The sequence below is a fragment of the Ambystoma mexicanum genome, chromosome 2p (genome assembly GCF_040938575.1).
Source record: "Ambystoma mexicanum isolate Mex_15411 chromosome 2p, UKY_AmexF1_1, whole genome shotgun sequence".
Classification (NCBI taxonomy): Eukaryota; Metazoa; Chordata; class Amphibia; order Caudata; family Ambystomatidae; genus Ambystoma; species Ambystoma mexicanum.
In genome coordinates, this window is record NC_090923.1 from 986,129,548 (window position 1) to 986,142,532 (window position 12,985).

At 39.9% G+C, this 12,985-nt stretch overlaps 1 long non-coding RNA gene across 1 annotated transcript; it reads left to right on the forward strand.

The window, feature by feature from the left end:
* Positions 1-4,468: 4,468 nt before the first annotated feature.
* LOC138565977 (uncharacterized) lies at positions 4,469-12,710 on the forward strand. The gene is made up of 4 exons (XR_011301751.1): positions 4,469-4,526; positions 4,957-5,073; positions 8,263-8,438; positions 12,292-12,710. It is a non-coding gene; the product is annotated as an uncharacterized lncRNA (long non-coding RNA).
* The last annotated feature ends 275 nt before the right edge of the window (positions 12,711-12,985 follow it).

The window sequence follows — 12,985 nt, forward strand, 5'->3', positions numbered from 1 at the left end:
AAACACACCTCTTTTTTTAACAAATGCCCCCAACACATTGTTGTGAAATTGGAAAAGTTTAAACTTTGCGCGCCATACCACTGACGGGAGGTGGACATGTCATCATCGTCATTTCTGTCACTTACGCAAATTGCTACAAATATTACAATGTTTATGGAAAATGGGATAAGTGTTACATTTAGGTTATTTTGTGCAGAGGTGATACATTTGTAGATTTGCATGTGCGCAGAAACATAACGATGAAACATGGTCACACTGAGGGCCCCTACCCACTCATGTGAAGCAGGTGATGAATATGTGCACGTGGAGTTTAGCAGGGCTCATGGCGGTCATGAGAGGAGATCATAATGGGTATAAACTGCACACATAATGGTATACATGTATGTGAAGTATCTTTCAAATGTATTAAAATATATGAAATATATGAGGCGTGGTTGCTCTGTGTATCATAGGTCTTTGTATTGTGGATTAATTAGAAGGTTGTTTTCGCAATCGTGGCAAATGCCCATCAGCAGTCAAGGAACAGGTTTTGTAAGTTGTTCGACAGGGTGGCTGAGGTCATTTTGCAGATGGCTCAAGTGCTGGAGGGCAAAGGGAAGATATGATCTCTGGTAAACAGGAGAGATCATTATTTTAAGGGAGAGGCGTCTTGTGAACTCCCTGAGGTATTTGGAACAGGTGGCTTCTCCCAGGACACTTGCAGAGAACAGTAGTAATACATTTCAGGAGAGCGATTGTGTTGCCAGAGAGTGGGCGGAACTCATGTAACTAGGAAAGGTCAGTAGTCATAAACCGGAGGGGTTTGGGCAATGCGATTAGCAAACATGAATAGGTCAAAAGGGAATCTACGTGTCTTTCTCTCGTCTTCATGTGCTTAAGTACTTTTAGGGTAGGTCTGTGTATATCATTAATAGGAATTTGGTTTTGTGCACTTAAGAGGCAAGGCTGACACCAAATATAGAGAGGTTTTTGGGAAGGGTTGTGTTAAAAATGTAAAACTTGTAATTATACGTTTTGAGGGGATTGTGTTATTATGTCTGTGTCCATGAACTTTGTGGGTTTTAGATTTCTCTGTACAGGGAAACCAATCATGTTTGGGGGGATGCTTTTGTAACGGTATCTGGGGGAGTGTATTAACTGTTGTAAACTGTATATAATATGTGTTCTTTGTGTGGTTCAAGGAGACAAAGGTTAGTGTGACTGTTGAATGTTGCGCCATAGAAGAAACAAAGAGGTCCAAGTGTCACAGCGAGTAGAGCGCTCGCTTTGGCATTTGTGCAGAGCTTGCTAACGCAGGTTCAAATCCCCGCAGGGCCAAACTCAGCCTTTCATCCTTCTGAGGTCGATAAATGAGCACCACACACTGTGGGTAATAATAAGCAGTGCTCAGATACCTGAGGGTTCGTAGCGCTATATAAATGCAAAATAATTGTTAATTGGTCATTTGAAGACCACTTCACAAGTTATTGAGTGGTGCTATATATTTCTGTGCAATTGCCCTTTGCAATAACATGTGTTTCGGTGGAAATCACTGTTTTTTTCAAATCAGGGCTAATCCTGATATCATAGTTCCAATCCTACATGGATATACAAATTAAAACAAACAATAACCACAAAGTGAAATTATTCAAATGGTGTTCCAGAATTGTGTGCTCCCAATCGAAAAACAAAAACATAAACATTACAAATGAATTTCGACCAATCCATACAAAGCAAAAAAATATATGTATATGTGTAACCATTCCCAATATTAGGATAACTCAGACATAAAAGGAGGGGGCAAGGGAGGGATATTTGAGGTTAAAAAATACACAGAGAAAGAAAATAAATGAAAAAACATAAAGAGAAATGTCAGTGCTTGTTCTCTAGGCGTCATGTATAGTTTATGCTTATGAATACGTTCTCAATGGTATAATCTTACCCAATCGTTTTGCCTTGATTAGTAAATATTCTTTTAGCATGTGAACACAGTCATGGGTTCAATCCCGACCTGCCAATGAAATTTGTAATAAGTAATCGTCCACTCATTCTCATCAATACGTAGTCTCCTGCCTATACCCATTACCACACAAATTATTAAACCTTCTTGTCCTGTGTTCAATAACATTGCATATATTCCGTGTCCGTCTCTGGTTCATAATTGACCATTCAATTTTAACTTGATGTCCTAGCACTAGGTGCGAGCGTAGTGTTTCCTAGAGTTTTAACCTATACTTTTATATTTACTAATTACTTTCGTGGTAGTGAGACCGCCGTCTTCAAGATTCAAATTTTTCACATTGGTATGCTTATACTTGTAAAGTATTCCTTATTATGTTCAATATTATCACATTTACTGCATCTCTATTTCTGATCAGTGATTGCAACTTTAATTTAAACTCAATGTTCTAAGAAAAAAGTGCAAACGTAGTAATTACTGGATTCTTAACCTGTACATTATTCATCCGCTGGCTACTTCCGTGGCCGTCTACTCGCTCCGTCCTTAAGATTCTAATCATTATGATGACACTCAGGAGGACAGCGCTCTCAAAAATGCACTTCGCTTCCCACATTAGGGCTTACCTTAAAAGTTTGCATTCTTTCTCGTCCATGCGCTCGAGTCCGTGTCTACCTGTGGATTAGTTCCTTGCAGTATTATGTTGTTGGTTGCTTGTCATGGCAACCGCATTGGTCCTTCCTTTGTTCCTAATCAGGCCGCCATGTTTTGGTTTCAGAATACTGCTCCCCATTCGGTTTGCTGGGCCCTTGCCCATACACTAGGAAGTACACATTGTGCAAATCGCATTCAATTCAGAATCTATTATATCGACATACAAGTTGTAGTTTTGTCTCTGATTTATACAAATTGTATATGCATATTATTATTATTATTGTAGACAGATCCGTCCCTTTTTTAAAAATATTGACAATGTTAATTAACAAAAAAGCACTTATAACCTACCTCGGCGCACTTGTGCACAAAGTGTAATCATTAATTCCTCCTTATGTTCTCCCTTATTAATTGTTAATTTCGGCAAATTATGTGAAGTCCGTGGTGGCTTGAAGCCCCTGGTTCGTGTTAACACCCATCTTTGGGCTGAAAGTACTTTATGGTGATATCGTAGTAGTAGTTACTATATTCAAAGTTTAATGTTTGAACTTGCATGTTATAACGTTGTCTCTGGATTACATAAAATTGTATATAATCATTATTTATATAGACGAGTTTGTCCCTTCTGAAATTAATTACAGTGTTGACTCACAGTCACAGTAGGGGTTGGAGCCGAATATGGCATGTGTCATGTGCCAGTGACACGTGCCACTGCATGTCACTACTACAAGTGACACGTGCCACTGGCAAGTGACACGTGCTACTGGCAGGTGCCACATGCCAGGCCCCACAAATATCAGATGTACCTCATATTTGTTTGTTTTTCAAATTATAATCCTCTTTTTTAAAAATAAAAACGTGAACCTCCAATTTAAAAAAAAAAAAATGAGAAGCTCCTTGTTGAATTCGATCAGAAGACCTCGTGGTATTGAAACTAGCTCTTTCTCCACTAGACTATCACGCTCGTGGCAGGAGTTTATTTCCTCTAACTTAAAGTAAGTAACAGGTGTCACATGCCGGGCAAAACAAATATATGTCCCGCGTGTCGCTTCCACAGCAAAACAAATAGATGTCCCGATGTCGCTTCGTTTTTAAAATGTAATCCTCTGTTTTCAAAATAAAAATGGGAAGCTCCAATTAATTATAATCCTATTTTAAAAATAAAAATGGAAAGCTCTTAAGGGGATTCGATCACAAACCTTCCTGATGTCGGGGCTAGCTCCTTAACCACCAGACCAACACTTCCCATGAAAATCAGTCGTTCAGACGCTAGTGTGAACTTTCATGTGTTTTAGTGATGGTCCCTTTTCTAGTTTGAGTTGGATTCGTAAACTGCACATGCAATTATGAGTCCTTCAAATTCTTCCTTTAACGTGAACGGTCACATGGTTCAGTGATGGTCCCTTTTCTATTTTGAGTTACATCTTTAAACAAACTGCACGTGCTATTCTGAAAGTTTGCAGGATCGAAACAATTTAATGTAAGTATTTGCATCTTGTGCTTTTCTTGAATAGTACTAAACTTAAAAAACAGTTCAATCCTAAATCTGTTATTGTTTAATGCTTTAAATGTCAATTGTATTGTGTACATTTTTTCAAAAACAGTATGGTAGCAATATTAAAGTGTGTGTTGTACATTAATTCATGCATTTCACACTTGACTGTACGAACTATGATAAATACAAAACAACCATATCCTACTGATAATATTTATAACTTTTATTTCTGAGTATATGCATGATCATGAAAACATCATTTACAAATGTTGCTAAATATTCAGATTTAGTTTAAACAGCCCTTAGATATAACACATTCAAGATTGCCCCATGAAAGTTTTCAGAGCCTCTCGAAAGGTCATATAATGTGATGTAATTTCTCATTTGTATAGCCCTGCCTTTTCGCAAATGGTGAACGCCCCTGATGGAGCAGAGTCCAAGGTATGAGACATTTGTTCTGATGATTTTAGAATGGTTTTGTGTATTATGGTCAATACAAAGTAGGATAGGGGTAGTCAAGTCCCTACTACCTACCAATATCAAGGTGGCATGTGGATGGGTGCAGTACGATCATCGGTATAGTATGCAGGCGCGGCAGATTCATTATGTGTCCATCTAGACTGAATTTTTGTCGTAAGTGAAAGCTGTATTTTTATGGCAGATATGCTGTGTGTTGTATCTTAAGAGTGTTGTGTGTTGGCAGATGTGTGTGAGTTGGTGGCGTTGCCATCGGTTATTTTCCATGAGCATGGAATGTGATACCTACCCTTGTGTTTCGGCTGTTTTCCTGGTTTCGCAAATGTTGCGTGCATTCTGTCCTGTTTTCTGCTGGACTTTATTTTCTCTGTCGCCTGTTACAATTTATTTGCAGGTTCATTGCTGCCCTGGCTTACCTCAGAGGTGGTTGAATAACTGTTGTGGAGGGCCCCACCAATAAAGTACGCCACACCAAGAAGAAACTTCGAGGAGGTTTAGTTCAAGAGACAGGGTAAGACAAACCCCAGCCTGGAAGCCAGATACAAACTCCCTGCAGAGCTTCAACCTCCAACCCCCCACCATTCCACATTCCGAATCACAACAAGTATACATGGAGACCGTAGTTAGGCACCAAGTATTCTAAGAACAAACAGGCCCCTAAGATGAGGCTTACAATAGAAATCAATGTAAAAGAACTATATACGGCATATTTACATGGAGTGATCCACATAGGTTGGATCCTCTCCTAACACTAACCCAATGTGAATCATGGACTTGTTGCCTGATTGCAAGTTTTTTTTGGGTTGGTAATTGATGAGGTTCTTTTGGAGGTATTCTGGGCCTGTCTTGTGGAGGGCATGGTGGGTGATGCTCATTGTTTTAAAGTGGCTTGTCACCCTATAGAAAGCCAGGGAGGGCACGGTCGGTGGGCGTCATGTGCTCTCTTTGGCCAAGGTCCAGTAGGAGCGTAGCTGCAGTGTTTTGGGGGATGACCAAGGGGTGGTTTGGGGGAAGAGAGCTATCTTCCCGCAAATTATGATATCTGTTTTTCCTGCCTTGAGTAGGAGGTGTTTGCTGGATGTCTGTAGATGAGTAAAAACTGTGTGTAAGATATGGGTTGATGGGAAATGTCACAAGGAAGGATTTGCAGTCTGTGTTCCAGGCTTGTTTTGTGGAGTGTGAAATGAAGAGGTTTGGTTTGTGGAGGATGCAATCCAGCCTGCTCTGCTAGTTCTGTTATGGCTGCTGTGTGTGGAGCCTGGGGGAATGCCTCGTGTGCGATGGATGAGAAGACATCAGAGAACCAGGTTTCTGTGATGAAAGTGAAGTCTGGACTTTCCGAGGGAATTAAGTTGTATATGATGTGTTTCTTTTTGCCAGCAGATTTTGTGTTAATGAGTATGCATGAAAGTAAGCAGGGGACAAGTGGTGTTTGCCCCGGAGATGTGGGCCAAATAGGGCTTGTGGGGGTGGGTGTGGAGGGCAGGGAAGGGAATACCCTGGTTGTGCCCCAGTAGGGGTGGGTGGGTGCAGAGCAAATAAAGGAGCAGGGTATGAAATTTGTGGAGGGTGGATCCATCCTTCTGAAAACAGTGTATCACTTATGTTACAGTTTTCTTTGGAGTGTAAAAGTCGGAAATAGGTTTTGGGCACAGGACATTTAACTATTTGCTTTTGATTGACATTCTAACATCATCCTTATTGTTATTTGATACAGGGAAACAAACCCCTCTTAGTTTTAGGGACAGATAGGGTTTTTTGTAATTCTTTTGGTAAATATGAGTTTAGGCCAACAAACATGCCACCTTTTTGTCCCGCTTCTACTTCTACTACCTAACAGTTCTTAAATATTTTTGCACTTTTGGTCAGTTAGGATTTCTATCGCACAGAGGAACAGACATCATCAATCAGTATAATGATCTTATTAGCACTTTTCAGGTGACTACACCAAGTAATTATTTCCAAGTACCTACAGTAATCTATTGAGTGAGTGTTTTTTGAAGTCTTCCTAAATATATTAATTCCCACCCAGTGCCTAATTACTCTGTTACCTTTATGTTATTATTTAATGAATATTTCTTTATACGTGTTCCCTAAAATTAAGTGTGCAGTGAAGCAATGATTGATTGCAATTGTTTCCCCAAATGTTGATATATTCATACATACTTTAACCAAAACATGTGAGGGGTGGGGCATTATGAAATGATGTTAACCACTGACATTGCTCTGTGCAACTTTCCACACCATATATTAAGCATGTGTTCACTGTTGCAAAAAGGAACCAGCTATATTTACATTTGCTTTGGTCCTACCATTAATGTAAGCGGTGCAGCCTGAATTGCAGACCACCCCTCTGCACAGAAATGTAATCAATCCCACACATGTTTCAGCCCAGATGTGGGTCCAGAACATGTTGTGCCTAGAGACCCATGTAATACCTTGCTGATGACGCAGAATGAGTCTGAAATATGTCTGTGGTTGCTTGTTGTCAATGGATTTTAAAAATGTGTCCTGGATAGACTTCCCCTTTTTTGTGGAAAAATATTTTATTTGTACATGTTTTTCTCCCCTTCTGTAAAGGCTTGGCGAACCGAAGAATGATTGCCTAGAGTGTTTCCTCGAGCAATGCCAGAGGTTACGATTAATTCAAAAACTTTTAGCAATCACTCATTTGCTCTATTTATACATTAAATCCCATAATGTGCTTGAAAAGCAATGAAAAGAAAACAGTCTTTTAGTTCGTAAATATAATACACCGCTGTACTAGATGTCCCACGTTGCATTCTGTATGATTTGAAACATGATCACATTTTAACAAAGTGTTTTCTAGGGCTACACATATATTGTGCACTGGCTGAAGTATTCTTAGTAATATTTACTCATAATTTTAACTAGCATTTGTCCACAATGCTAAATGGCTAGGAACGTAGGCAAGTACCATTACGGTACCCTTTTTTTGGGCACATAGTACTACAATTATTTAATTACAAAAACAGGTTTTATGGCACAATCCATTTGGTATTTAAGATTCAAACCTTTTTCCGGGATCTGTGCAGATACAAAGTAGTGTTGCTAGCACGTGACAAAGGAACACCACCAAAAGGAAAAAGGTACTCTCCCTCTTTCTTAGAAAATGCTAATCCCCTCCAAGCAGGTGTTGTGGATGTTACACATGCCTTGCTCCGTTTTTTCCTAAATCATCTATTTGTTATACAGAACATATGTGACTAGATTATTTCTGTAGTGCATCTGAAAGAATGGATAGCTTTAAATAACTCATTCCAAATGTGTTGTTAAGATTATAGAGGAAGAGTCACATCGTTTTTCAAGGCTAAGCTTTGAATTTGACACCACGCTTAATTATTTGTCCAAAACAAATTATTAAAGAACGGCTCTCATAGAAGGATAGATGCCACTAAATATCTCATGCTATATTTACTACTTTTGTCTTTCTTTGCATGCCAAAGGCCTAAAACATCATCAATGCCTCCATCAGTCTTCAGAAGGCGGATTGTAGTTAATAAGGCAAGGGTTCTAGTGTGTTCCTTTTAGGCCTTATAGAGGTGCTTTTGCAAAGTTAAAAGGAAATGCTGCATTGGCAATGCACATGAATTATAGGTTTAATTTTATTTAGATTTGTATTCATGGTGTTTTCTTTTTGTTATTTAATTATATTTTAAATATTGCATGTCATTCACAGATCAACAGATAAAAAAAGAAACATGAAGTTTGGATTTTCAGACCAACATGATTTCATCTTCATCTGCAGCAAAAGCGACATCTGCACATTTTGCAAGAAGAAAGTACAATGTACTGAGCAACATCTAATTACTCAACATTGGAAATTAGCAGTGCTCTTTACCAATGGTTCAGAAGGTATAGTATTGCAACAGATTACATTCTCATAACATTTATTGTGGGTCTGTTTTGACATCACACATTATTCACTCTCTGTAATATTTTTAAAAATAAAACAGATCCATCTTTATCCCTCCTCTGATCTGTCTCATTTTCCACCCCCCTGGAGACTAAGGTCTGTAGATTCCACACTTGGTCGCAGTGCGCCATTCCCGAAGCAGCCCTTACCATTGTTATCCCATTAGTAACAAAACTCTATAAATAGCATAACACATCAAGGTGTTTTCTTCATTATTGCTGTTTGTGTATTTTTATATCACAATATGCTCTTCTCTATGTCATGAAGTCCAATGGTAAGTCTAGGAGGGTGTTGTGAGGTAGCCACAGGTGCCAAGTGACCACTCCTGCTATGGATGCTTAGTATGTAAGAGGTGTGTAGTGTATCTAATGCCCTATCCCACCACTATCCTGCACCCTTAATAGATTCTCCCAATATTGGTATGACAGCAACTTTCTCAGCACCTTTGTCATACAACTGTCCAAAATAGTCATACCATACATGCATAATGGGCCACCCATCTCCCAAAGAGAGTGTTTTAGGACAATCATATCTCTATGCCTGATAGTACTAAACAATGTCTCGCTTTCCGGGTTTTCCCCAAAGCCCTTTTTTTTCTCCAAAACACCTGCTTTATCATTGTCTCTGGTGGATGTCTGTCTGTTCAATTTGTTCATGTCTTCCATAACCTTTTAGGCTCTCACAGATGTGTATACATCTGTTTGGCCCTCTCAGCGGCATTACCTCTTCGGGAGAATCTTCTCTACTTTTTCAACCCTGCTCGTCAGCTGATGCGCCTTTCATGCGCCGATAGGGGAACCAATCACTGCTGCGGTCTGGACTCCGTTTTTGTAACGGGCCCCAGGGCCACCACGACTTCTGTGTGGATGCTGCACCGAGCGGGCCTTTGCTTTAGCATCTCCGTCTCACTCTCTCTACTTTGGCCTAATTTCCATTCAGGACGCCAGTCTTCTAGTATCTTGCTAGTGATCATCTCACGTCCCGCGCTAACGCCGGGTCCGCGTTTAGTTTGGCTCTGCCCCTCCATGACATCCTCTCATCGTAGGATTACCTCTGCATAGGATTCTCTCTCTCTCTCTCTCTTTTGAGTTATGTACTGTGAAGAACTCATGGTGACAACAATTAAGACAGAACACAAGTGATCACAGTTCAAGGGTGTTTATTGAACAATGAAAGTGGTGTGATGGTTGTAAAAACACCTAATCTAAACATAAATCTAAGATGGGGACAAGTGTCGACCATCAAATGACAAATAAGGCAGTCCTAGTGGTGTTGTGTCAAATCAAAGTGGCCTATACTAATAAACCTATTGCCAAACCTCACAACTAATACCAAAAGGGTGTGTGAGATAGTTCTCATCAAAAGAAACAAGTGTTCTCAAAATGATACATCAGTATGCGGTGGCTTGGGTCTCCCTTTCCCATGTTTTAGACAGGGAATAAGATGGCAGCTTGCAGTACAGTACATTCTCGGGATTCTCTGTCATGAGATGAAAGTTCCAATGGCTGTTCTCAGGACTGTCAATTTCCAAGTATCGTTTCCTCTGAAAGTCTAATGCCTTCAGGGTTTGATGTATTCAAACAACAAAAACAAAACTTCCTTTAACAAATAAAAGTTTGTTTAACAAATAAAAGTGTGTTCTCAATATACACTGGGTGATGGGCTCACCCCTGGGTCCCCCTCTTGTGGGCTGGCCCTTCTCAATTGTAATCCGAGATTCAGATAGGGTGGCAACTTCACCCCTTTGTCTGCCTCTTCTGGGCTGACCCATTCACAATTGTATTTCTTTGTATCTCTTATTCTTTTCTCATTAAACTTTGGATGATAGCTTCACTCCTTGGATCTCCCTCGTTCGGGCTCGGGCATCTCTCAACTTCCATTGCTGACTTTAGCTTCACCCCGGATCTCTCTCGTCCAGGCTCGGACTCTTCTTAGTTTCTTAATCTTTGTCAAACAGTTCAGTGGACCTCCTTTTTATTTATTAAAAAACTGTCAAAGCTTTCTTAAAAAATGCCTAGGATGATTGGGGTGGTGCCGTGTGTGGGCAGTTACCTGCTGTATTGTTTTATCCCAACCGAGAGAGGAGTTGCCTCCCCCAATTCCATTCAGGTGCCTAGGAGAGCCTATTTCAGCTATTGAGTTACTGGTACCTGCCAAGACTGATAAACAATCATTTGGCATAGATAAGTTCCCTGTATTGATGTATGCCAGAAATGTAATGCTCATCTCCTTGACTCCATCAGTACTACGAAAACAATTCCATTTACATTTGATGGCCATGGACTGATGCTGAATCGTTCAAAAACAAAGTGCATGGTGTTTAGGCCACCAAGAAGCAAGTACGTGAAGCAAACCATTCAGATCGAGGGAAATACAATCAAACAGGTCAAATCCTTTGACTGTTTCTGCCTGAGGCTCACACACTGGAAAGTAGTTCAGCCAGGCTGAGAAAGCTATTTCTAGGCAGATACAGCTAAACCATAAAAAGGGTTATGGGTGGCAGCCCTTAGGCCTGTAATTGATATCTATAAGCTCCCTTGGTGCAAGCATGTGAAAAACTGCTTAATTGAACTAGGCTGCCAGCAGCTTTGGACAAACTCACATAACATCATTCGGCAGGGATAGACGAACAATGACACATGAAATCCACCAGAAGACACAGGAGGATGTTATTGCCATGGGAGAGGGATTCCGCTCAATAGGTTTGTACTGGGACTCAAATTGTCCAATGGTTATGAACAGTATCTGGACTGACATGGTCCTGAGTTAGCAGGGGCGCTCTTGGTTAGATTTACATGTGAAAATGTACCACTAGCTTTGAGTACTCACTGCTGGGGATTGAAAATGACAGATGCATATCCTCAATGCACAAATATCAGAGAGGTAGGGTTGAAAGACTGGCTGCATAACGCTGCTATGTTCTAGGCCGCTTTGTTGATCTCAAGCCGCCCCTGTGCTGACACCGACGAGACACTCCCATCCACACCCATGCCATGCCGCCAACCTCGAAAGACAATTACCTGTTTTAAGCCAGCACTCCGTTGTGGACGCATGTCACACTCTTGTCTGTCTGTGAGTCTTTTCATGGCATTGTTGTGAGTGTTGCACTTCCCCTAGCAGTCTGCAGGCCATATTCAGGTTATTTGTATGTTTACAATGTTTATTTATTTATTTATTCAAATTTGTAGAGCGCACGTCAGCCCGGGGGCATCGTGGCGCTTGTTACAGACAATGTCTTAGTTACATAGGATACAATATTTGCATACAAATACAATATTTACAGTAGACATGTAGACATTAGCTATGCAGTATATTTACATGGAATCCTGAGGGTTTCATGTTATTTTGCAAGGAATGCGGTTTTCAGTTTCCTGCGAAAAATAGGGAGTGAGTTTTCGGCTCTGATGTTTGCAGGAAGAGCGTTCCAGGTCTTGGCTACAATGTAGGGGAAACCTAGACCTCCGGCTTTGGCTTTTTTGATGCTTGGGATGCAGAGTAGGTTGGAGTATTTCGTTGTGGTGGGACGGGAGGAGGATGGTTTGAAGATGGTTTCTGATAGATAGGACGGGGCGGAGAGGGAGAGGCATTTGTGAGTGAGTGTGAGGATTTTGAGAGTGATCCGCTCTTTGACCGGGAGCCATTGGGCTGAGTGCCTGGCATGCGTGATATGCTCTCTTCTTGGGATACTAAGAGCGGCCCGGAGAGCATTGTTCTGTGCTATCATGTTACACAATTGATGATCAGTTAAAGTAATAGTGACCGAAATGTGGCATTTTGTTTACTTTTTTGCAGATGACAATTAAAATTCTCCAAAAATGTGAAGGACTGAACCGCTATGAAGCTGAACGTATGCTGATCTGTGGATGCACTTTAATTTGTGGAGAAGATGAATAAAAAGAAAAGTAGTAAAAGAAGTTACTATTTATTATTGGTAGCACAGTTTAATTAGACCTTTGCAGGTCAAGTGGTGGTATGTAAACCATTGACTAAGCTGTGATGGTCATGCTCTGCTGAGACGACATTAATAAACGTGATATATATACATTCTACATAATGTTTTTACGGTTCATTTGCACTATCATTGCACTATTATATTTGTTATATTTATTTAAATAATAATTATTGTACATTACATTGAGTTGTCATAAGATGTGAGAGTCATGCTCTCGTGAAAATAAATATTTAAAATTGGGGTGTCATGTATATAATGTATATATATACATATATATATATATATACATATATAATTGTTAAATACAATGCTGTTATGGTTTGTTTGCACTATTATATTTGTTTTATTATCTATTTATGTATTTACATAATAAATAATTTTACTTTAATTGAGTTGGTGCAGTTTGATATTCATTCATGTTTACTAGAAGTATACAGAAAATTGATTGTTGAAACGGCCAAGAAAACAGTAAACTAATCCACTGTAACAAGCGTTTATTGCAAGCATTTCAGTAAAAGATTAAAAATAAAAATG